Below are 25,838 nucleotides of genomic sequence, written 5' to 3'. Positions count from 1 at the left end.
AACCATGGCCAAATATCAGGAACTTTCTGCTGCACGGCATCAAAACCAGGTGAATGTTGATCAGGGGCAAGAATCTGGTTCTGCATTATCAGTGCAGGGCAAAACTCTTTACAGAGGCACCCTTCTTACAGTGTAACGTGCAATACTGGCGAAGTACAACATTATGCTTGCTGTTGCTTTTCACTCTGAATCTTTCCCAAGTTTAAGTTGAAATTTCCCCTCCTCCTTATCATTGTTTTTATAGCTTTGTTTAAAGGCTGCCCTGCGCAGCGCTGGGGGACACGAGCACCACAGGCGCAGCTCCTGCCTCTGTTCGAGGACAGGGTAGTTTTGACACCTCCGCTGCTGCCGGTCCCTGACAGGCCGCTCCCGGACCCTGCGGCCGGCCCCGGGGCCGGGGGGCTGAGGCGCTCCCGGGGCCGAGGCCCCCAGGGAACGCACCCTCCTCCCTCCCCAGGGGCGGCGCGGGCCCCCGGGAGCTCAGGCACAGGACGCCGGGAGCCGGGGCTTGCCGGGGGCGGCCAGGCGTCCCGCTGTAAGGCCCCCACAGCCCCCAGGAGAGCTCGGGGCGTCCCGGGGCGCCGGCTCCCCTTCTCCGAGCCGCGACGGCCGCCCCAGCCGGCGACACCTCACGGCCGCCAGCGACGGCGGCGCGCGGGCCCAGGGGAGCGGGGCGCGGCCCAGCGGCGTGGGCGGGGCTCCCGCGGCGTGGGCGGGGCTCCCGCGGCGTGGGCGGGGCTCCCGCGGCGTGGGCGGGGCTCCCGCGGCGGCGCGGGGTGCGTCGGCGGTGGGAGCAGGCGGAGGGGCTGTGGCAGCCCGCCCGCCCCCTGCTCGGCATCGCCTGTTGCAGCGCCGCTCCTCGCTGGTAACTATCCTCTGTCGGTTATGCTTAATAGGTGATGGTTGATGTCCCCCTATGGTGCTGGCGGGAAAAAATGAAAATTAAAACGAAGCGGAGCTGCCGCCGCTCGCCAGGGAGGGCCCGGGGGGCGCGGCAGCCGGGCGGGCGGTGACCCCGGGGGCTGCGGTGCCGGCAGGGAGCAGCGCGGGGGTCCCGGCGCCGGTTCGGCACCAGGCGGCGGCTCCGGGGGGGTGGGGGTGGCGGCGGGCGGGGAGTCGTGCCCCGGGAGCGGGCATCGCTGGCGGGGCTGGGAACGGGGCTGGCAGCGGGGCTCCGCTGCGCTCGGTGTCGCCCTGTGCTCGGCCGCGGGGGGGGGGGGGGGGGCGGGCAGGCGTGAACCTGGTGCTGCTTCAGCAAACTGGGCCGGGCTGAGGCAAACCTCTTAGAATTCATCTCGGCAACACGGTTATTCGGAAATGCACCTGGCACCGCAGTGCTGGTTGAAGTGAGCCCCGCCGGCTGGAGAGCGACGGAAATCCCGCCGGGGTGTGAAGTCGGTTGAGAGTGACTCGGAGATGTGGCACGGGTCAGGGTGCGGGCTGGGCAGGGTAGGGAGGGGGGGGGGTGCCGAAGCGGAGGCACTTTTAGCATCTCTGTTAGCTGAAAACGATCTCGTGAGGTCGCGTTTAGGGACTGACGACCAGTCTGCATCAGTGTCAGGCGAACACTGACCACCCACCACCGTTTTCGGTGTCAAAAACTGCTTAGCCAATACATTTAATCTTAGTATTTATTTTTTAAATTCCTTTTTGTCCACAGGGTCCCACTAAAGGCAACTTCTTTATAGCGGTAATAGTGTTGAGAATTTCTGAAGGGCATTTCCTTTGCCTCACTATGGAAATGAAGAAGCTGGTTTGCATGTTGCAGATGACTCTGCTGTTTGTCCCCTGCCTGCAAGGTTAACGTTTCCCTACCGGGCTGGCAGCAATCAATTTCCCTCTCTTACCTCTGCTTCTGCTCTTCCTTTGCATGTACTCCACTGCGTAAAGTGAGTGGAATAGGCTGAGGCAAAAATTTGGATGCCTCTCCTCAAAAGAAACTGCGTAAATTAATTTAAAGGTATGGCTGCAATGTGTATAATAGATGCCAGAGGGGAAATATTTATGTAACACACCGAAACATTAAGTTTTGGTTTTTTTTTTATGTAATTGTCATCCAAGAATCAATACTGTGCCCGAGTGATTTATTTTGTCATTGGCCTTTGTGCTTAGCAGTGCGAGATTCAAAGCAAAACGTCACAACGAGGAAATGCACGTTACATGCACACCGTGCGAAATCGTGAGCTCTCCCCCATTAGGCTGTAAGCTCATTTGGGCAGGACTTCCACTGTCCCTGTCTTGGCACAGTAGCGGTGGTTGCATCTCCACCGTGGTGTGGTGGTGCTTGGGGCTGGCGGGACACCTCAGTTTCTGCCCCAGCACCCCATTCTGTGGGAGGTGGAATGGGGCTGTTAATGCCTGCCTTTGAGTTTGGAGTTAGGGTACGACCAGGGTGAGCATCCAGACCTGATCGCCCAGGCACACTCCCAAGTCCCCTGGTCAGATGTAGGTGTGGATGACACCCTGAGGATGACACACCTGAGGATGACACTCTGAGGAAGGCTGGAAGGATACCCAAAGGATACCCGAAACCTCTTACTGAAACATTTTATGTGTGTTCATGCTGTTGACAGTGAAATACTGGGTTGCAGTCTTCTCTTGGAGGTAAATGGGGCACTTTATGTCTGGCAATAGGGATAATCCAACAAACCCTTGCCAGAATTCTTAAGTTTTCTCCACTGGAGCGGTGACTTCAGCGGGGTTGGTAGTTTCACCAACATGCATGAAGCCAAGCATTTGGCAAGTGGTATGTGGGGTCGGTCCAGGCACAGCAGATGATGGTACAGTGCTTGGGCTTGGCCAGGTCCCTTCTGCCAGGTGCCCGCTGGTGGGGACAGTCGGGGAACCCTTTCCTGCAGCGCTGCCTCCTGGCTCTGCAGCCATGTCTGTATGACCATATGGGCCAGTGCTAGCTAGTACGTGCACCCCAGGCTAAAAATCCTACCTGTTGAATACCGGAGTGTGATTTAGGCTTCCTCTCCTGAGGAAGTTTTGCATCCTGCATTCTGGGATGAATTTTTGCTTTTATAGGGGCTCCTGGCAAAACTTCTCCAGGCTTCAGTGGGATTGGCTTTTTCCTCCTTTCAGGAATAAGGTGGCCTTTGTGTTTGCAAGATCAAGGCCTATCTTTCTTTGTTTCAGCATAAAAGAAAGTTACAAGAGCTGTACTTAAAACACCATCTCACTCAGAGGTTTGTGTGTTTTCCCTGGTGGGGAAAGAGCCTTTTTCCATTTTCTGTTCCAGACCCTTCCCATGGCAATGGCAGGGGCTGTGACAGCAACTGGGTAGTGGCACAGACGCCTGAGCAGGTGTCTGGTGTGACAAGACACATGGGAGGGACTGTGGCCCAGATCCCCAGCAGTGTCTGGCACTGTTCTTCATTGATGATCTGTTATGGGTGACCGTTTGGACGGTACTTTCATTGGCTGCTTCCAAAATTATCTCCTCTATTCCTTTAGCAGTCATTAAGATGTAGAAATTGTGAGTGAGAAGGTCAATAATGGTGGCAGTCCAATAATGGAGTATGCTATACACGGTATTCCTGAGTTAGAAAACAAGATGAAACTCAGATGAAACCCCATTTTCCACATCACGGGGTGCTTTCTCACCATTAATGCTTACCCTCTCGCATCCCATCACTGTCTCTGTAACAGACCTGCAACTCCTGAATTTTCCCATGTGCAACACTCACTTCAGGTAGCCCTTGCTGAAAAATAAGCCCTTAGAAAACTCATACCCTCCGATCATCCACACAAAATCAAGAGAAAGGAGCAGCGAAAAACCACAGGCAGGGTTGTGTTGGGAGCACATGCCAGGAGATCAAGAGGAGGAAACGCAGAGATACACGTCTTCTGCTCCTTTGCATGCACAAGTGTAACCTGTACTATTGCTAAATAACCATACTTATTTATTCGTGTATTTATTTTACAGATAATCTGCAGGGTTTTTTTCATTAAATTACAATAATTCATCAGAAATTCTAGTCTCTTCCATGCTATTAGAGATACCACATTACAGTTTTAAGGGCTGGATGAAACTCTGTGCGTTGCCAAAATTGAGTGATTTTCATCAAGAAGAAGCTAGGACCATGCTGCTAGTCCTCCTGCTGACCTCTAGTATTTATTGCTGACATAGCACACAACTGGAAAATTCAGCAATTGGTAATAGCATTACAAGGCGGACTTGAGGGATGGTTTTCTAAACTAGTGGTGGACGCTGCAAAGAAAACATTATTTTTTCTCTCAGTATTTTGCTTTTTTCCAGGCTCTCTTTGTGCTGCCTGTGGGCAGAGACCCTCTGGAGAGTGCCCAAGCAGAAACCCTGACCCAGCCAGCTCTCAGGAGCCCTGAAGTTGGTCCTGCTATGTGCAGGCTTAGGAGCCTGAGTCCGGATGCTTGGCGTTAGCGAGGGGAATAGTCCCTGTGTAAACATCTGCAGTCTGTAGGTGCCTGTTTTTCCTTCCTACCCTACCTAGTGACCCTTAGTATTTACAGTGCATTCATTTCCTTCTCACTTGCAGGAAGACAGCTAGTCCAGTTTCCTTCTCTTTTATAGGAAGGTAGCTAGTCCACTTAATCAGTATTTTGAATAAACCTAATATATTTTTTAATCTGCTTTATTCATATTTACTCTTTCTATTGTGATCTTTTTTTTTTATTCTGAATCAGTATATAACATATTTCCCTAGTTTAAAATGTATTTATTTTTGTTGATTTTCATTATTGATCCTTCAATATTTATTTTCCTGTTGTGATATTTTAGCATTAGTAGGCCTTTATTAGATTGTGAATGTACACCCTTGCTGCTGCTGTTTCAGGAAACTTCTGAGGTTGTTCTGTAGAGTTTTTTCTTTAAAGAAAATCTCAGCGTGTTTAATTTTGCTCTTGCAAGGCCTTATCTTGCAGAAAGCGGACTGGTTTAGCTGGGAACACTCATACGTATGAGCTAAGTAAGCAGGTATGCTTTTAGATCAGGAAAGTTTCCTTCCTCGTAGCATTGCGTTTTAATGTAACACACTGAGCATGAGATTTGGGTACGTGAACTCCAGAGGTCCTTTGCAACCAACATACCCACGGTTCTTTCTTCTCAGTCTAAGCTGAGTACGACAGGATGGAAAAGCATGGTTAAAGCTCTGGTGTTGGAGTATTTGGGACAGCAGAGTGGCAGCCCGTGTCTTTCACAGCACACTTAAATCGACGAGTCCAAAGTTTTTGGAAAAGGTCAGCATCATTCTGAAATTGATTTCCCCAGAGATGAAGAACTATAAAACTGCAGTAAAAAAATATTTGTTTCAGAGACCTGAGTATTTTACAAAGTTTTTTTTTGTTCCTCTAAGCAGAAATAGCTGTATTTCTTACCAAAGTGGAATTTCTTTCCTCATTACTGTTCCTGTCATTATGCTGTTATGTTTCCTAACCTTGAAATGAAAGCAGTTTTGTTAACTTTTTATAAATGCTTGTTACCATGTTGGGATTGAATTGCCTATCCCAGTGTTGTAGAAAAAAAGTGCAAAAAAAGTTTCATTTTCTTGAGTGTACACAAGGTAAAAGGGAGGCAGTGTGCTGGGTAAGAGTGGAATTGTGTGAAAAAAAAAATGAAAAAAAGCCAGAGTTACTGAGCTACTGCTTCTCCCTGCCCCCGCCCCCAGTAGTTTTATGGGGTCATCGTTAAACAGCAAGGAAAAATGCAAACCCTAGTGTCTGCTGTTAAGCAGAAGACTCAAACTGAATCACTGAAGAGATACTTAAAAATAGCATCATTAGAACATCTTCTTTGTTTCCTGATTATGTAAAGACACATGAGAACATTCTCTAATTTTTATTTAAACAAATGTCTGAATGATTGACTCTAGGAAGTTGTCAATATAATTGTATTCTACTGCTTATGGGAAGAACTCAAAGGGTGATATTTCAGTGTACCTTACAGACGAAATGCCTCTCTCCATTTGCAAGAAAATAAGTAATTTATACCATATATCAAAATCTTTACAAGCTATACAACTTTTACCCTACTTTTACATTTGAAAACATCTGTACTCCTAAGTGTCAGCAAACTTTTCTAGCATTTATGTCCTGTTGTTTTGTATACAGTCCTTGCTTGCCTGACATTCTGTAAAGAGAAATATGAAGTTCAGTTTGTGAGACTTCTATCATGAAATATTAGTAATAAACTCTTGAATATGTAACTGGCTCCCATTAGTTAGCTTTGGTAGACTATTTTTCGCTTCTTTCCCTCCCCATATGTTTGCTGTCTTTTTGTACAGGCAAGTGTCATGACTTTGCTCCTCAGTTTTTTCACCTGTGTATCCAGGTCAGAGTTTTCAAAATAAAACTGAGATTTCAGATTAGCCAGTCTAAGACATGAAAAAAATAGAGCAGTCTCAGGAAAGTGCTGAGCAGCTACCATCAGAAAGCTGGACCTTAAGGTCCCAGGGACGAAGACGCATCCAGGCTTTCTGCAAGACCTGCAGACCAGAAGTTTGTGGAAGTCCTCAGGTTCTGGATCTCAGAGTTGACATGTTCAGGGTTAAGGGAAATGGCAAAGGTCATACAGTGTAAATTTGCTTGAATTACATTTTGCAGGTGCAGTGAGGTCATTTGCATGTTAGTGACTTGATCAGCTTGCTTTAATGAGCAGAGTTAATCAGAACTGTGATTAACACAGGAAGTGTGAGCAGGGACACATAATGAGCAACAATGTAAAAATATTCATTGTTGCCGATGAATTAAAATGATGTAGTTCATGTGTTCTTTAAAAAACCCTTAGTTTCTCCAACGACTCTTTTTTTAAAATACCCACCTTGAAACTCCATGAGCATGCTCATCAGGAGGGTCCTCACCGACTGCTCTGTTGTAAGGGTAGGCAGAGCAGCCCCTAGCTTGGACGAGCTCCCCTTGCTAAAAAGACCAAGACTCAGCAGAAGGAAAGCATCCTCCTCACGAGGTACCCAAAGCCAAATGCCTTGCCAAGTTGGTTGGTGGGGTTGCCCCATAAAGAAGCCATCTCTGAGTGTGGAAACGGGCTCCCCTGTACCCGGTGGGAAAGACTTGTGGTGCCACCAAGTGCCAAGCCTGGGGTCATCTGCTGCCTGTGAAGTGGGTCAGTAATAACATAGACATCACATGGATAGATGGTGCAAGGGGAAAATAGGGCAGAGGAAGTAACACTGTGCAACTCCCTTCCTGATGAGATGGGGTCATCAGCTGCTGAAAGTCTCCCGTGCTCATGAGAGTGTGTTTCTCAGGACTAACACCAACCATAAACTCTTTAAAAAGAAACTGTCTTTGAATATGCATGTCTGTAGGAGGCCTGATATTTGCAAAAGTTGTTGGGTTTGAGGTAGCACTGGACATGTCAGTATGCACAAGGCATTTGGGACAAATAATTAGTTAGCAAAAAAAAAAATCCCGAAAAGAGAAAGTAATGTTTTGCTTCTTGATGATGGTAACTGTTCTACAGGATGAGGCAGTAATCAGTTTCTTTATTTTTACATTGCAAACACAGTTCTTATATTGTCCGATTGCCTCAGAGAGATTGCTAGGTCAAAAAAGAGGTATCAAAGGAGAGATACTTTCCAGAAAATGAGACAGGGATTTATAGTGACTCAGAGAAGGAAAATACCCTTGCTAAAGATCCTTTAGACCCACCTTAAAGGATAGCTGACACATTTTACATCTGATTTCTCAATGCTGTGATATACCCACTGGTATAGCCCCAGTATTTTTGTGTGGATGCTACACTCCTAGAATTAGAAAACCAGTTTTCAAGCCAATTCAAAAGCAGCCCTCAGGTGAGGACTGGCATTTGACACTGATTTTCAGATAACCCCTGCTGGCTGCCCTTGCTGCAAAGCTTCGAGTGCCCAAGCATTAGCCTTTGTCTGCAGTTCTCGTTTGCATCCCAATGTTCAGACATCTTCAACATCTACTTTCACAATTACGTACGATATATAGACAAGCAGAAAGTCAGAAGGGGAAGGATGTCTGATGGTTAGACCACTATTTCAAACCATAGGAGATGTCTCCAAGATACATGTATTAAAAATATGTCTTTTTTTAAATAAAAAAGTAGAATAATAATTAATTAATTACATTAGTCAGTGGCACCTTGGTTACTACCAGCATTTGAGCTAGCTTCTTTAAGCAAATTTTTAAGCTAGCTTTTTAAGCAAATCGTATTTCTGCACTACTCTGCCTTCAGCATCTACATACCTTTAGTTAAATGGGTTTGTGCAACCAATGGTAAACAGAAATCTTTGCAGCTGCAAGAGAAGTATCCCCTTAGGCTGGAACTACCATGTATCTGCCATGTATTTATCCTCTCATCCTTCCCCTTAGAGCCTTTCTTGTGGTGGGATTTGAGGACTCCTGCATTGGCCCAGGTGCACAGAACCCATGCAGCAGCATGTCCTAGAAATTCTGGACAGAAGTGCACAGCCTTTGCTTAAATGCTGACTTGTTTTGCGAGGGCAGCTAGGAAGACTTGCTGAAAAGATGGCCTTTAGTAAAAGCTGGGGTTGTGGCTGCAGACAGTTGTGTGCTGGGAAGGAAGGGGGACCACACGGCTTTGTGGGGAGGCTGCAGCGCAGCCGGTACACAGGATCTTAGTAAATGCACAGTAATTTATCTCTCACTGATGAGTCAACATCTCTTCCATTCATTGCTGGAACAAACCCTTGGCCATAGAGTAGCTGAAGCATAATAGTTCACATGCCAGCTGTCCTCACGGTGCCTCATTCATGTGGCCATGGCCAGAAATACACCTGCCAAAGGTGTCCCTGAGCTTTAAGTAGAGAAAGCCCACAGTACTGAAATCTCACTGGGGTGTGGAAATGCACTTATTTTTAAAATAAAAGGTAACAGATCTTCAGCCATGAAGGAAACAGATTACAACATACAGCTGAAACTACTGAGGAAATACAAACAGGCTGAACTAAATCTAGTCTTTGCAAAAGTGCCTGCAAACCCTCTTGTTTAAATGTGATGTGTGAGTCACAGCTTGCAGCATGCAGTTGAGGATGCCCTTAATCAGTGTGCTGCACAGGAGCACGGGAGGTCTCCTCTGCGAAATGAATCAGGAGAAGACTGGTTTGTAGGGGATCGCTGCAGGCCATCAGAGCTGCCCCCTAGTTTTTGTTCCTTTTGCAGTTGCAGGAACAGCTCATGTGCAGAGGAGGGAGAGGAACCAGGCAAACTGATGGGATTTTCTGCAGTGGGAGGTCTTTGCCTGGCTCTCCTATGGTTTGGCTGTGCAGTGTGTGTGACAGCTAAAGCAGATATTTCATTACACACTACTCAGTACATGTAATATGTAGAAGAGATGAAGAAAATATTTTGTTATAGCTAAAACTTGGATACTTGGATACTTTCCACACTAATGCTTGGAAAAGGATTTAGAGTTACTGTCATGTAGGAAACTCATTGCTGCTCATGTGAAGCTCATAATTCACCAGGTGGGAAAAGGCAAAGAAATGCCTGAAGGAGCATTAAACCAGCCAAAGCAAGCCGGCAGACTGCTCCTGGCACTCTTGACACTGAACGCTCTTTCCCTTGAGCTATTTGGTGGTTTGTGCTAGACTTTCATCTCAATCTTATTCCTTCAGTCTTGGCTAGCAAAGGGGATTGTAGTAAAAACTGAAGGTGCTCCCGCTTTCTTCTCCCCCATGCTTTTGCAGCTACCTGAATGATGGTGGTAGAGCAAACCATCCTGTCTGCCTGTTATATCTGGTTCCTCTTACCTCCCTCTCTGTTTCATTTGGGAGAGTGCCAGCCCTTTGGGGCAGCTTGCCTTCTTACCCTCTATCTTTCTTCATTCCTGGAACCACAGTACCCAGAGGCTCCAGGAGCTCTTGTACAAACTAGCCCTAGCAACAAAGAAGACACAAAGCTGCAAAGTGGAAAAAAGCTGAGCACTTGGGACCATTCTGGAAGAAAAATTCCTGGCTGCCTTACCCATTCCTCTACACAAACTTGAGGTGCCAGGAAGGATGGTTTCTGGCCAGCACTTCATAGTGACTGAGGCCATTTTTATCCTTGAGTAATAACATGGCTTATTGTACCTGGTCCAAAATTTTGGAGTGGACTCTGTGGCCAGTCTGTACATTACTGGCCATGGCAGTGCTTGCCAGGCATGTCTGCCACCAGCTTCAGTGGGAACGGGCCTGGTAGAACAGGACTGGCAACCCCCAGGGTGGATATGTAGATACTCCTGGCTGTGGAGATCTGCAGAGGACTTACACTGCAGCCTCTTTGGCTTGCTCCTTGTGCCCATGGAGCATGCAAAATGTCACCAGCACTGCAGGGTGTCGAAACTGCAGGAGGAAATCATCTTACACTGATGATGCATCAAGAAATCCTACTGCTCAGGTGGTATTCCTGGTGCCCATCTCTCCTCTGTGTACCCTCAGTTATCTTGTGTGGGATATGCAGAGGAGACAGAGGCAGAGGGTAAGGTTCCATGAATGGCTTTCAGCTATTTGGGAAGCTTGTCTGGCTCCATCCTCCCTGTGTCCATGGAACACCTGCTTTCCCCCTTCCCTCCTGCTGCCATAGGGCAGGCATCAGCTCACCAGGGCAATCGAGCCCCACACTCCCTGCATGCCCATGTCTTGTCCTTGGAACAACTTCAGTTGCCTACCCAGGGGCAGTGACAGCAGGGCTGCTGGCCATGCCTCAGTTGTCCATACTGGCCAGTTGCTCACTTCCAGGTCATGACATAAGCTGGCCAGTGGTATCATCTGCAAAGGTTTCCTTCATCCTGAATGTGTTCAGGGTCTCTGTCCCTGCTGTTTGGGAACAGCTGAGCTCAGAGGTGAGGGTGTTTGCCATTCATTGTGTGAGGCACGGATAGTTATCTGAGAAGAGGCTAAATAGATCTGCCCGAGATCATCTCCAGAGCTGTCCCGCTCATCAGCCCAGCTGTAGAATGAGGGATGGAAACTGGGCAGCAAAGTCGGCTAGGAGCAGGACTAGTGACACTGTCCCTTTGGGGTTTAGGTTTAGGGGGTGGGTTGTGTGCTTTTGCTCCCTACAGGTCAATGAGTGCCTGGGAAAATGGACTCACTGTTGACTTGTGGGTGACCTGCAAGGAAGACATGGTCTGTGCATTTTTTTAGTGGGATGCAGAGCTGGATATGGCCAACCACTATTGCTCCTTGGGCTGTTTGTGCAGGGGATTTCTGGGCAGCTGCCTGGGAGGGTTTGTTCTTTTTCCATGATATGTGAAAGCGAAGTGGGCATTTGCTGGGATTACTGGTGTGTGTCACTTGGGTAGCACAGGGTTTATCTCCTGGCTTTGCCCTGCAGAAGGCCTTGGTTTCTAAATTCCTGACACCACTGACAAACACACAGAGAAGATCAATACAGTTGTGGAGTTTTCATTTGCTGCTGAATTGTTTAACATTTCAGTTTCTCCTGTGTCTCTTGAATGCTGTGTCAAAAGAGCAATTAATGTTTGTTTCAAGTTTATCTGTCTTTTAGATAACACGCAAGAGCTAATGTTTTGTGCTCCTTTTCAAGAACAGTTGTTTAGGGGCTCTTTTGAGTCTTCTGACATTTGGAAACACACCTGTTGACTTTGCCTCATTAGCTTTTGGTGTGCATTGCCACAGCAGCAAAGAAAACGGAGCAGCTAAATGAGGATGCAGAGCCGAGGAACACCCCTGCATGTCTGAGGATGTGCTCTGCCTGCTTCCTAGCAGTGCAGGCAGCTCCTGTATGGTACCCACTGGCAGCAACACAAGCAGCATCTGTGTGCTGCTGATAAGTATCTGACACGTCACACTTGGTACTGGCTTTCGAGTGGTGGATCCTTCCATCTCTCTGTGTTCCCTCAAAGGTCTTTCACTTTAAGCAGTCAGCAAAATTAGTCTGGTTTTCACTTTTACCACATGCGCCTTCTGTATGATTGTTAACTTAACTACTGTCCCAATACAGAGGGTCTTCCTGACCGTATTTTAGTTAGGTGTTAAATATGTTGATTGCTAAAACTTGTCCAGGGTGCCTCAAACTTTTGCTTAGGCATGCAAAGCCTCACAATCTTGGCCACCGTTACTGTCAAAGCCTGGCTACTGCTCTGTATAGACTTATAGAATAGGAACATGTCTTTGGATGCATACCCTCCAATTGCAGAGCGCATCCACATCTCTTCAACCTTATCTCAGCTGAGCTTCCAGCCTTATTTCAGCTGAGCTTCCAAGAGGTGTCAATGCTAACCACTAGGGCAGGAAGGTGTTTGACCAGCAAAGTGAAAAACCAAACAGAACAAGAAAAGCAAGGAAAAGCTTGGTTTTGCTTATTTGAGATAAGCAAAGTTGATACTGAAAACATGAAGGAATTGTAACTGGGTTTTTGTGGGGCTTGGCCTGAAGCAGAATTGCAAGTAAGACCAGCTGTAATCGGTGCTCACGATTGCTAGCAGGCAGAGAGGGGCAGAAGTGTCTCCCCCTTCCCAAGCTTTTTCCCCTCATATTTGTTAGTTTATGTATATCATGAAAGGGATTAATCCCAAATACAAGCTCTGATTGGAGGTTTTCTTAATCACCATGTAAAAACATTATTGGGACTAGATTTGTCAGGAAAGAGGGTGGCCTTGTAAGCATTCCTTTTCCAAAAATAGAGATGTACCAGGTAAGAGTTTGTTGGATTCAGGACCTTTGCAGAAAGCCTGACCTCAGATACCTCCTGTCTTTAATTTCCATGCCGATGCCTCCATCAAAAAAACCCAAACCACCCAATCTTTTTTTGTCTTCCTGCAGCTCCAGTCGATGCAGGACGTGTTCCTTCTGAGTGAAAGGCTGTCACCCAGTGCAGCACACGGTCAGCCTAGCGCTGGTTCTCACCTCCACCCGCAGGAGCATGGCGAGTCCCTCTGCTGCGGAGCCAGAAGCAGGGCTGGCTCTGCAAACACAGCCGTGGCAAGGCTGGAAATGAAATGCCCTCGGTTTGGGCATTTGTTCTCCACATTCTGTCATTTTTTTTTATGTTCTGTAGAAACGCAGCAAGTTCCTCCTGCGGGAGGCAAACTTCCCCTCCCAACAGGGAACTAATAACTGCTTGTACAGGTTTCTGAGTGGCAGCTTCTGTGCAGAACTTCAGGCCATTGACCACCATGCTTGGAAAATGCAGGCAAGAGGCTGTAAAAAGAAGTGGGGCTTCTGAGCTAAATATCCTTAGAAATATTGTGAAGAATGCTCACAGAAGCACACTGCGTGAGAGCGAGAGAGCTTAAACAGGGTATGAGCCAGGGAGTAAGGAAATGGCAAGAGGTGGAGGGAAAAGGGAAAAAAATTACAGAAAATGTGCAAAGGGAAAATGAGAGAATAAAGGGGAAAATGCCAACAAAAAGAAGAAGAGATACAGGAATATAGCTTTTAAAGAAGCTGAGTTAAAAAAATGAAAAATAAGCTAAAAGGAAAGCAAACAGCCTAGGAGGTTAAAATTTCCAAAATGTAAAAACATATAAAATAAAAATATAATGATGTAGTATTCAAGAAGGTACGTGTGCGAGTGAGCCTGTGTGCACATGATATTTTGTTCAGTCCTACAAGTGTTCATGTGCAGATTTCCATCTGGGCCCAAAGGAAATTGAATTACATTTTTCTTGGCAAAAAGCTGCCTGTGGAGAACTTGTCTGGGGGGAGCAGCTTCACTTACAAATATGGGTTTTTTTCCTGCAGTTGGACCAGCTTGCAGCAGAAGACAGGTACTTGAAATTGTGGCAGTGGGATGGCGGCGCCTGGGCTCCCAGCAGAAGTGCTTTATCTTTGCCGTGACAGCTGCCCCAGGCACATGGCAGAGCCTTGTGCCCACATAGCAGGCAGGGCAGGTGGGTCTGGGGAAGCCCATTTTGCCGCTAAGCCAAAGCCACCTATGGTTTATTCAGCAAAAATTGGGTGAGATAGACTGTAAGTATAACAGATAAGTTACAGTGAGACAGCTTTTGACAAATTCAGATCCTCAGAAATCATGACTTTGTTTCCTCCCAGCTTGGCAAAATCAAGTGTCATAATTATAATTAAAAATAAAATACTTTTTCCATCTGTTTCTCCATGCTTTTTACTCCTGTAAGCCTCTGACGAGTTGAGCCACCGAAGTCACGTTTTCATACTTTTTCCCTCATCACAAAGATGAAATTGTAGAATCATAGAATCATTTAGATTGGAAAAGACCTTTAACATCATCAGGTCCAACCATTAACCCAGCACTGCCAAGTCCACCACTAAACCGTGTCCCTAAGCACCACATCTATGCATTTTTAAATGCTTCCAGGGACGGTGACTCCACCACCTCCCTGGGAAGCCTGTTCCGATGCTTGACAACCCTTTTGGTGAAGAAATTTTTTCACAATACCCGATATAAACCTCCCCTGGTGCAACTTGAGGCCGTTTCCTCTTGCCCTGTCACTTGTTACCTGGGAGAACAGACCGACCCCCACCTGCCTACACCCCCCTGTCAGGCAGCTGTAGAGAGCGATAAGGTCTCCCTGAGCCTCCTCCTCTCCAGGCCGAACAGCCCCAGTTCCCTCAGCCGCTCCTCACCAGACTTGTGCTCCAGACCCTGAAAGAAAACCCGAACAGCTCAGAAACAGGTTTTGGGCTGAGTCAGGGTCTAACCAAGACTCTGGTTTTCATAGGATTGCCCAAAAAAATAAATACACAAGAGCCAGTATTGTTGCAACAGCCTCTGTGAATGACACTTCTAGACCCATATCCTTTTGGAAACGGATATATCAGCTGGAGGAGTCACTGCTGGTCTCTGTTCGAGCCGTGGGATTTGGGTGCTCTCCTGGGAGAGGCAGGGCGCGTGCCCTCCGCCTCCCGCTGCAGTCAGACCTGCGGGCTGGCTGCTGGCCGTGGCTGCTCTGCTGCTTAACAGTGGCCAGGCTTTTCCAGCCTCTTCTTTTCACTCTCCCACCAAGTAAAACCCAAGATTAGTTCCTGCACCGTTATTAATATTTCACCAGTACTCGCCGTTGCAGCAAATGGATGGTTCTGCTCAATAATTCATGGCTGGGTGTAGCCTATTAAATTTGTAGTGGGGTGTACACTTTCCTGTTATTTATTTATCATTGCTTTCATTTTACAGGGTGTTTTCTTCCCTGCCATTTTTCACTTGCTTAAATGCCTCTCCTTCAAAGTTCAGGCTACTTGCAAGAAATTAATCTTGTTCCTTATGCCTTTTAAGTAAGGCTAAGCTCTCACTGCAAGGACCTGGGACTGGGCCATAAGGAAAACTTTCAAACACATTCAGTCACTTCAGTGCAGGAAATCACTTTCAAGCAAATGACTGGGAATTCGGTACCAAGCCCGACAACCCAAAGTTCATCCATGACCTCAGAGCTATCTGCTTTTTGTTTCACAGAGATGTTTGGCTATTTCTGCTGAGGAAACAACCTGCTCCAGGACCTACAATTGACTGTTGCCCTGTCTCACCCTCTGCCAGCAGACACTGTTCTCTCTCAGAGCCCTGAATGTATGTTTTGAGATGTGTAGATCTTTCTAGGCTGGTTGTAGGTTGTACCCCCTGCTTAGGAGTGATCTTTAGCTTTGTGATGTGGAAACAGTCTACTCGTAGCTTATTTGAGCGTTGTGGCTCATCTTGACTCCTAAATAAGACAGCTTGACAGTGAAACTGAAATAAAGTTTTCCTTAAAAGGCTCTACGATGGGTTTTCAGAGTTAAGGGTTTGGAAACCAAAAGCTGCACAAGCATGTAAAACCATAAACCAGTCTCCCAGCCTAAGTTTAACAGGACATTATCCTCCTGGTCGTTCCTGTGCCCAGCTCCAAGGGAAAGTGTGAGTTTGGAGAGCCACTGGTCCTGAGAATGACCCTGCCAAAAGCATGCTTTTCAGTATGAGAGACCTTCTTTCTACATTCCTCTATCTCCAGACGTGCCAGTATATGAGCCTAGGCTTCCCTTCCTGCCCAGGTAAAAATGCCTTGTTGCCAATTCCCGCTCAAGGCTGCCAGCCCTGCTGTGTGGCAGAGGTTTCCCTTCATTTTCTTCACACCTGCACAGGCGTGGGCCAGCACCCTCCACGCTGCCTTCTCCCTCCTCCTCTGGCTCCGTGCAGCGGCTGTGCAGGGCACCGCTGGGAGTGCCGGTACAAGGGGTCCTGGCATGGAGGGTGGTGGTTGCATGAGGGTCAGGGATCCCACGTCTCTGGGAGGGACAGCTCAGTGGCAGGCTCCAGCTGGAGGTGAAGTCCTGCAGTGACAGGTCTGCCCCACTCCTTCCTGCACAAACAGATTGAGACAGAGAGTGAGATGCTCTTGTTGCACCAACAAGTATTTCATGATATCATGATTCCAGCTGCAAAAGACCCTGGTTTCCAGGTTGTGAACAATTCAATGGGATCACCCACTATTGCTTCGTATTCTCAAGGCTTTTTCTGGCAGATGTAATGCAGGAAGAATACAGCACAAAAGGTCTTATTTTCACATGCATTCTGCAAAGCTCCCAGTCTTTAGTATTCTCTCTCCCACAGAGTTCACAAGTGGCATTTTGAGATACATTGCTAACGCAGACAGTCCCAGCAGTAGGTCAGATTACCTCCCCTCTACCTGAGCACATGCCATCAGAGTAGTGGCTCCTGCTTCACAAGGACTCATTTACCTTTCAACAGCATTTAAGTTCTCAGGGTCCATTTTCAGAAGCAAGGCAGGTTATTTCAGTATCTAAATCACTAGTGGCTACTGGAAGTGTCACTGACTTCAATAGGAACAAGAATGGGGTCACATGGAATAAAGGTGTGATTTAGATTGCATCAAACTGTAGTGGGAATTAGACCAGGTACTCTGTACTTACGTAAAAGCAAGATATTATTTGTTTAAATGAGATAATTTTTAAATAATTTCCATTAATTTTGATTTGCCCTAGTTTTTCATGGACCAGGAGGTTCCCCTCAAAGGGTTCATTTAAAATTGTGCTGTCATTAAAACAAAGACACTTTGCAAGGTCCGCAGGAAGCTGCCACTGTCAGTCTGGAAGATTTGTGCTGCTGTCCCTGCTTTGCTCCCCACCACGCCCTTCCCATCCTGTGTATGTTCTTGGAAGGAGGACAGTCCACAACCTGTGACTGTATCAGCAGCGGCAAGGGAAGGTGGTGTGTGATACGAATGTGATTTTGCAAAATAATGGCCTTTGGAGCAACTCATTCCCTGAAGCAGAAGCAGTCTCCAGGAAGACCAAGGAAGAGGGTCTTGGGAGACTGCAGTGAGCAGTTACAAATGCAAGAGCCAAGAAAGAGGTGGTCGTGCCAGAAAAGGCCACCGCAGGAATACTCTTCCCTAGTTCCCACAAGGAAACTGTTCACCTACAGCAGACCTCAAATCTCTCCTCAGTTGGGGATCCCTGCAGACCCCCTCTGGGCTGCCAGAACACAATATTGCCAAGTAATTTGAAGCTGCTGCTGTACCTTTTCTTAGGCAGATGCCCCAGTTCCTTTGAATTTAATTCCCACTCATTGGCAGAAACCAATTGGGATCAATGGTTCCTGCAGGGTTTTTGGGTTGCCTCTTACCTTGTTAAGAAATATCCAAGCTTGATGACAGGAGAAGGTGGCCAGTGGCTGCCCTTGCTAAGGCTCCCCACGACACCCAGGGGTGAAGGGGAGGAAGGTGAGAGCCCGCTGGCAGGCGAGGAGGCAGGAGTGAACACCTGCTGCTGCTCAGGGCTGGCAGGGCTGAGGCAGGGGCAGAGGAGAGCCAAGGCTGCAAGAGAGGAGGACAAAAGCTGTGGAAGGGTTTGAAGCCTGCAGTGACACAGCCTGCCTGACCTGCAGCGAAGCGTGGCTGCATTGCACGGGCAGCAGGATGAGAGTATCAGTGCTGCAAAAGGTACGTGGAAAGAAAGGTCCTTCAGGCACAGGGATGATAAGGGGCAAGGCTTTTGATGTGTTTTAGTGGTGACAACAGAGGGGAAAGGATTGGTTTTGAACCTGTTTGGCTGTGGCTCAGGGGCATAGTCTGTTCATAATTATAGTCCTCTCTCTGTCAGTGATTAGGCACAGTACATGTTAATTTATGGTTCTTAATAGTCATCTTAGCTGCTTCCTAATATCCTTGCATGTAACTGGAGGAACACCCTTCTAACTCCTCTGCCTTTCATTCAAGTAAATCTCACAGTAGCTGTACTGAGATTTTGCCCCTAAGACTGGAGGTGTAGGTCAAATGTATTATTTTTCTAATGGGGGACAGTAATGGACATTGAACTCGGTATCACAGCACATCCTATCGTAACACCAACCAGTCTGTTGCTAACTGTAAGCGTACTTCATTTATATTGAAGAGTTATGATTCAACACACTTCTAGGAAATAGTTACTATAATGATTGCCTGCAGTATCCTGTCCTGTGTAAGAAATTACATTAGAGAGATCATTGGTATATAATCATATATTGCCAGCAATACCATAAACAAGCATCACATAGGTACAAGTTAACCAGGTACAGGTGGGAGTTAACTATTGCACTGTACCAATGCAGTGTATTTCAGTGCTGCCCAATAAAATTGTTATTTGTGTGATGCTTCAAGGATGCACAGTGCAGAATTTAAATAGTGCGTTGTCATGACAGGACTTCAGCTCAGGTTGTGTGTAAAGACTATTTAAGTTTAGTGAATTTTGGTGAGACAGCATTTTTAGGTATACACAGTGACATTCTAGTAGGTCTTGCAGTAAAGCAGCAAAAGGAAAAGGGATTCATGGTCCATATGGCAAATATATAATTTTTTTGTTGTTTATAAATCCATCATACTTTAAATCTCATCCCCACTGTTCTCGTATTTCTAAGCTGTTTGAGCACTTTTTAAGCACAGCTGGTGCTTATTGATATGTCCTGGTATGAATCAGTACTGTGTGCTGATGACACAGGATTAAGCTCAGTCTAAATGAGATGAATATAAAATATCATACGCTAGGGTGGAAAATCTGAGTACCTCACCTAACTTCTGCAACAGCTATGATAACTCAAGGGAGGATGTTAAGAGTGCTTAGCAAACGTCTCTGATAAGAAAACGCCCGCCCCTAGTTTTCCTGTGCAAGTAAGATGTTAGATTTAAGGCATGCATCCATTTGGTGCCCTCTTCCCTATCTCAGAAAAGGTACTGCAGCATCTAAGGAGGTGTTGTGGAGTGCAACAGAAATAATTAAGGATTTGAAAAAGCCTGTAAGAAAAAAGTTGGGGCAAATCATCAGGCTAGTGTTAAATATCTTAGCAAACAAAGAAGGGGAGTCTGTCAAATAACGAAATACCACACAGGAGGTATTTTTCTAGTAGAAGGAAGTAATCATAAATGCCTGGAACATATTTCAGTGTAATTCTGAATACAGCAAATGTACGTGTGCTTCAAGGATAGATCTTAACTATGGGGATTTGTTCATGAGAAGGTTTTCCTGAAGCTCTCTGACATAAGCTTGTAGCTGATGGTTCAGCTGGTCTGAAGAATCATGAATGACAGCTTTTTCATTAAAGCCCATTCAGTTGGGTTATTTTTTCAGCTGCCTGTTTTCAGAGGTAGTAAAAGTCAGAATAGAAGTTGTTAAAGAAGCTGAAGGATGATTCTTCAGCCTATGGAAAGTGGTGGGAATTCTGCTCTTAAGGCAGGACATTTGTTAAAATCCCCATGGGACTGATGAATCATTTTCATCTATTGATGTTGTGTTTTCAGTTCTGCTACAGCTTCTGCAATGCTGCATCACCAGGGTTGAAAGACAGCTAATGTTTGCATCCATCACACACTTTTACCCTTGACCCTCAGTGTAGCTGGGAAACATACCCTTGAAATTAGTGTCAGTTGTGAGGTGGCGTGAGGAGCACTGTGTCCTGTTTGAGGCTCCCCTGTACAAGAAAGGCTTTGACAAACCGTAGAGAGCCACCAGGGTGGTCAAGGGGCTGGAATACATGAGATCCAAGAAGAGGCAGAGAAGGCTGAACTTGTTCAGCCTGGAGAAGAGAGGGCTGAGGGGAATCTTATTGGTGCCTACACCTACCTAATCGGAACTTACAGAGAAGACGGACCCAGCCTTTTGTCAGTGTGCACTGAGAATAAAAGGTCAGAAGTTGCATCAAGGGAAATTCCAACCACATGCAAAGAAAAAAAGTTTTCATAGTGAGACCAGTCAAATGTTGGCAGAGGTTGCTCAGAGATGCTGAGGACTCTCCATCCCTGGAGATGCGGCCCCAAAAGCCCCAGCCTGACTTTGCAGCCAGCCCTGTATTGAACGCAGGGTAGGACTGCAGACCTTGTTGTCATGCAAATTTAAAACATGGCTGCTTTTATCACCAAAAAGAGAAGGTGTTTGGTGCGTATACATCTGCTTAGTGAAAGAGAACTGAACCAAAGAGGGTAAAACTGAGAGGAAGCAGTACACATCAGTGCACCTATTGTAGGCGTAACGACGCGAGGGAGACCAGAGAATTTCCTTATAAAGACAATCTATTTCACGATGATGTTTTGTCACCAGTCACTTCCCGCTCTGGGCTCAGTCTTGGGCTTACAGTCTTGGGCTTGACGAGTTGCTCTGCAGAAAAGGAAGATTTTCCTCGTCACGCAGCAACCTGTTTCGACATACTACTTGGCAGTTCCCCAGCCACCAGAAGTTTGGTTTTTTTTAAGAACTTCTCCTCTTTCTGTTGGATTTGCAGCTGTCGAGCTGTTGTGCCCGCAGTTTGGACCCACCGCTTGAGCCCGGGAGGTAAGATCACAGCACACGCTGTTCTTTTAGCAAGCAGCCCTCGTTGAGTGTATGAACAGTTTAACTGTGCAGGAAATTGTGGTCACAACGACAAAGCAGTGCAGGTCTGTACAGCATGAAGCATGTTCCAATCGTCTTGTGCACAGCATTTCTACTGACCTTCAGGGAAGTGTTTGATGGATTTAATTGGGCAGAGTGGTCTTTGACTGAGTAGGGTGGTAGTCTTTGAATTTGCGTTGGTTCGTCAGGGTATGATAAAGTCAGAAGCCATTATTTAGACTACAGAGTGGATCCCTCTAAGGAGGTAATTCTCATTCCAGTGATGAAAAACACTGATTCACAAAGCTAATGTATTTTGGCCCATAGTGTTTACAATCTACCCTGCTGACTGTTAAGACATTTATCTTAGGCTTTTATAAATGTAACTTCACTCTTCAGAGAACAAATAAAACTGATTCATGAAGGACCCTGAGTGTAGTAGGGACTTCTGCTTTAAAAACAGTGATATGAGGAGGTTCTAACATTGTATTTGCCTTTTAAGATCTTGACTGTTGAAGCTGGTCAGGCTTGCCCCTTGTCTTCTTTGGGATTTCAGCTCAGGCTGTAGACCAACTGTGTCTTGCAAATGTCTACAGAAGGTTTAGGTGGTAGCATTGTAAACAGGAGCCTTTGGGCTTAACTTTTTGCTCCGTAAGAGCAGTAGACTGCTGTTTTTGTCAGATACTGGCTTCCTCAGCACATGGATTTGGTTTAAACACTGTAAACTGACCCTTAAATCTGTGAGCAACTTGACTTTTCAAGCAAATGGGACCTCAGGCCTTTGTTAGTGTCACTGAAGCCACAGACAAAGTTGGCCAGCTGGTGCCTCACTGCTGCAGATATCAAGTGAAGACGATCTCTAGCAAATGGCAGGTGAGATTGTGCCATGAGAAGTGCAGATGGATGCTCAGCGGTTTGATTGTCTTGATAAAAGCAGATCACACCCTGAAACATCTCATGTAGAGAGGTTTGGGCATGTATTGCCTCCCTCCCCTCTTGCTTCTCACACAGGGATGATCTTGCCCTCCCGAGATGGGGCCAGAGGGTCTGTGCAGGGTCAGGGGTGGGGCTGGGGAAGCTCTCCGGAGTGGACAGGAGACTTTGAAACCCCCTTTGTGGTGGGAAACTCCGTTGAGGAGAGATGCTAGAGCCACGAGGGACTGGGAAGTACCTCCCTGCTTGCTGGTAGCAAGGATGGGGATTTCTGCTTCAGTCCTGACTGTGAGACCCAGATTTGCTTAGCTCAGAAGCTGAAGACAGTGTTCACACAACAGGTCAAAAAAAGGTTGTATTCTGTTGCTGGTTTTGAATCTGCTTCCTGAATGGAAACCGAGTAAGGGTTTGGACTGAATACTGCTACGGTTATGCAGTGTTTGAGAAACTATATGAAACTCATCATACTTAAACAAGTCCAGTGGTGACACTTCTCTCACCCTGCTCACAGAACCTACCATGCACTCCATCATGTTGTATAATGCTACCAAATTTTTTTTTTTTTATCATGTTTCCTTCTGATTTCATTCACAAGCAGCTTAAAATGCATCTGTGTAGCATGGAGCAGAGCTATCTTGATAGAAATCCTACAGCAAAAGTCATCACCGTATGTTTTTTCTGAAGTATGAAAGAACCTTATAAAGGGGTTGAGTAAAGGGGAAGGAAGGAGATGGAGGCGACCAGGAGAGTACAATGCATTCAGAAATGTAGCTGATTTTCATACTATTAGCCCTTTCATGCAGAACAGCAGACTCCAGTAAAACGCTGATACAAAACATAAAACGTTTATCAAAATGAAAAATACATACGAAAAACCCTGAAATAGTATTTAGGTGCTACAAGACAGTGTAGGAGGCTCTGCATTGATCTCTCTGCGCATCTTTGCAGTTATCAAAGGGGAAAACTAGGATGGGAAATAAATCGCCACCCCCAGATGAGACAAGCGGGGTGTCCCGGACATGGAGGCAGCGCTCACAGGGAGAACAGCATGTGAGCCATGAGGGCTGCCCAGTGGTGGGGACTCAGCAACCATGCCATAAATCCAAATTATTCTTCAGAGGAAAGTGGCACAGGAGGACTGTGCGTCCTACTGCTCTGGTTCCTGCTTCAGTTCCCCTTTGCACACTCAAGAGACCTTACATCTCCCAGCATGGCACCATTGCAGGAGCGGGTCCAAAGTAGCAGGACAGCTGGTAAGGAGGGCTATGCTCAGATGTGCTCTCCATGTTCTGGTCTGGTTTGGTGAGTGGAAGAGCCTGATCACTCAAGGGCTTGCTAAGCCCCTATGAATCCCTGCTGAAATCAGTGAGGAGTCCTGCAAAACTGAGAGCAGAATACAGCTGCTGGTGTTGGAGCAACAGTAACAGATTCATAAAACCAGGTGCAATCAGTCAAACGCAAATATAAAGTTTGCATCTAAAAATAAAATACCCACCTCCTTTTTACAGCTGGAACATGTTTTTAATACTTTCCATGCACAGAGGAACTCTTTTCCTGCTAACAAGCTGGAAACAAGAGGCCACGTTCTCCTTTTCTTGTATCGGTTACGGGGCTTTCACAGGGCATTTGGGACTGAGTCAGTACATTGTGACCTGACCTTCTGCCGCTGGGTTGCAGCACAATGAGTGCCTCACAGGAATAGGAAGAGCAGTTTTCATCTGTCTGCCTTGGGTTTTGTGTCACATCTGCCATCCCAGTCGTGATGGGGCAGAGGTGGGGTAGCTCCTCATACCTGTATCCAAAGCAGCCTCTGTAGGTGCTCCCCTCTTCCCCCACCTTAGTTAGCAAAGGTGGAACTGGGTGGGCCAGGGCTTTCCTTGTCGAGTAGGACATCTGTGGAATGACAGAAGCTGTTTGTCAATTTGGCTTGGTTTGAAAACCAGCTTTGGCCAAAAAAAGAGGGGAAAAAAATCACTGGAAACATTTGATAATCAAAATGTTTCTTTTTCTATATAAAAATGTTTTCATTTTAAAGCTAGCTAGCTTGTGTGGATAAAGGGATAGAAAAGATAAGTGACCCAACAAAAAATGTAGTGTACTACGTCAATTTTTTCTTTTGTAAGAAAAATTCTACAGGCTCTGACTGAAAAATAATATGCACAGATATGCTGTCTCCCTGGTAGAATTTATCTGACAGATAAAAGACACATAAGGAGAGTATTTATGGGTTCACAGCTCTGTTTCTTCGGTTTCCTTGAAGGATTAGTACACCCTGCCACTGAGTGGTATATTGGAAAGAGATCTTCATTTCTCTACAAACCCTGTGTATTTTCCCTTCCTAAGCCCTGTTGAGTCGTATTTAATTTAGGACTCAGGCATCACATTGACAAACAAGGTCCTTTATAAAATGGAACATTAAGAAAATAACTCATGGGCATCACTGTGTTGCTTTCTGAACAGTGATAAATGTATTTTCTCTGTATTTTCAAATTGTATATGAAATAATATGTGAAGTGCAACAACTTAATTTCAGTGCCTGCACACTTGGTGAGATTTTGCTGTCTTAAAATGCCTTTGAGGCAAAGATTGTCATTTAATGTGGGCTAAACTGTGAGTATTTATCATGTACCAGGGAGGAACTGTTTGCCATAACTTCAGAAAGACTCTTCTCTGTGTTTTGTATGCTGGTTTAAACAGTGAGATCCCACCCCAATTGAAGGTACTGTAATCCAAGTTACATATTGCTAACAGAGCCAAGCATGTTTCTGTCTACTTTAGGATTTAAAATTTAGCTCAGCATCTTTGAGGAAATTAGAAAAACCTCTTATCCATGTGTATAACTATAGCTATTTAAATAGGGAAATAGTCAAACCACTAAGTGCACAACTTGAAAAACAAACTTTTTTTTTATGAACCACCTCAGGTGTTCAAAGATGTTGCAATTTGTGCTTCTTAAGTAATTTTCAAAGTTGTTGTGTAAGAAATGCATCTAATTGACAAGTGGTTCAAAACCTGATGGTATTTGCTGATGCTGTGAGTAGCTGGCTAGATGGTGACACTCACCAGCAAGGAAGTAATATAGGGGTTCTAGTTTTTATCTTATATCATTAGCAAAAAAAAGCCCTATCACAAAAAAACGTCCACACAATCTGCTTGAAAGCTGTGATGCTAAACAAGTATAAAGGACATGTGTGGGATTGTTTATTTGTCTGAGATGGCTGGATGCCCTCGAGCCACCGTGGCAATTTATCACTGCTCCAACCCGGCAGCAAGGCTGGGGAAGTTTAGTGTTAATGCTACTGTCCTACTTTGCTGTGGGTGCACTATGGATCACCCTGCTAGTGACAGGATACAAACACATTATTTCGATCAAAACTGTAAGAATAACAAATAATAATAATAATAATTGTAAGAGAGAGAAGCATGATAATAGCAAGTATGCTGAAAATATGAAGTTTAACTGGGAGATAAACTATTCTGAATTATGTAGAAAAAGATGTTTGACATATGTTTGGCCAACAAGATAGCTTTGCCTGTTGCATTTTAATTTAAGATTTTTGCCAATAAGCACAGGATGAAACTTTAAAATTGGGGAACTTCTAGGCCATGCTGTTGTGGTTATAGCATTGATTCTTCTTTCAACACGAGATCCACTGAGTAATTTCTCTTTTTCTCACCCCTTGGTGAGAACTAAAATAACAAAACTTGTCTCCAGAAGGAAAATATTTATCAGAGCCTAACTCATAAATCTCCTCTTTTCTTGTCTTCCCCTCAGCCCTTCCACACTGTAGAAAATCAACAGACTGAGACATAATTTGAACAGAAATGCATATGGATATGTAGATTTACATGTGGGACCTTATGAGGGAAAGGCAGAGGGAAATATTTCTAGGGAGGATTATACTATCAGCGATATTCTGATGAGTGACAGGAATGAGGAGGGCCCCAAAGGTGCAAGAGGTATGGAGCAAAGATCGACTATGCTCAAGATACTCTCTTTTCCCTTGTATTTTTCTGGCCTGCAAGATGCTTCAGATCTATCACAAGAGTTTCTGCACAATTCTGAGGCCACCTCTGTTATTCCTGCCTACTGGTGGCACTGTCCAGGGCGGGCTGCGTGTTGTGGGAGGATTGCTGGTGGTGCCTCTTTGCTATCAGCTAGGAGGGAAA

At 45.8% G+C, this 25,838-nt stretch overlaps 1 protein-coding gene and 1 long non-coding RNA gene across 2 annotated transcripts in view; both read left to right on the top strand.

Annotated features, from left to right (window-relative positions):
- Window positions 1-752: 752 nt before the first annotated feature.
- Window positions 753-6,195, top strand: LOC129784350 (uncharacterized). The gene is made up of 2 exons (XR_008747003.1): window positions 753-865; window positions 1,661-6,195. It is a non-coding gene; the product is annotated as an uncharacterized LOC129784350 (long non-coding RNA).
- Window positions 6,196-20,479: 14,284 nt separating this feature from the next.
- LCP1 (lymphocyte cytosolic protein 1) overlaps window positions 20,480-25,838 on the top strand; it is a 33,047-nt gene continuing 27,688 nt past the window's right edge. The window contains exon 1 of the mRNA XM_055802308.1: window positions 20,480-20,696. The gene's annotated coding sequence lies outside the window, so the exon portion shown is untranslated. The remainder of the gene's footprint in view (window positions 20,697-25,838) is intronic.

Source organism: Falco peregrinus, chromosome 4 (assembly GCF_023634155.1).
Source record: "Falco peregrinus isolate bFalPer1 chromosome 4, bFalPer1.pri, whole genome shotgun sequence".
In the NCBI taxonomy this organism is placed as follows: domain Eukaryota; kingdom Metazoa; phylum Chordata; class Aves; order Falconiformes; family Falconidae; genus Falco; species Falco peregrinus.
The sequence above is the reverse complement of the archived record's forward strand: the minus strand, read 5'-3'. Positions and strand labels throughout refer to the sequence as shown.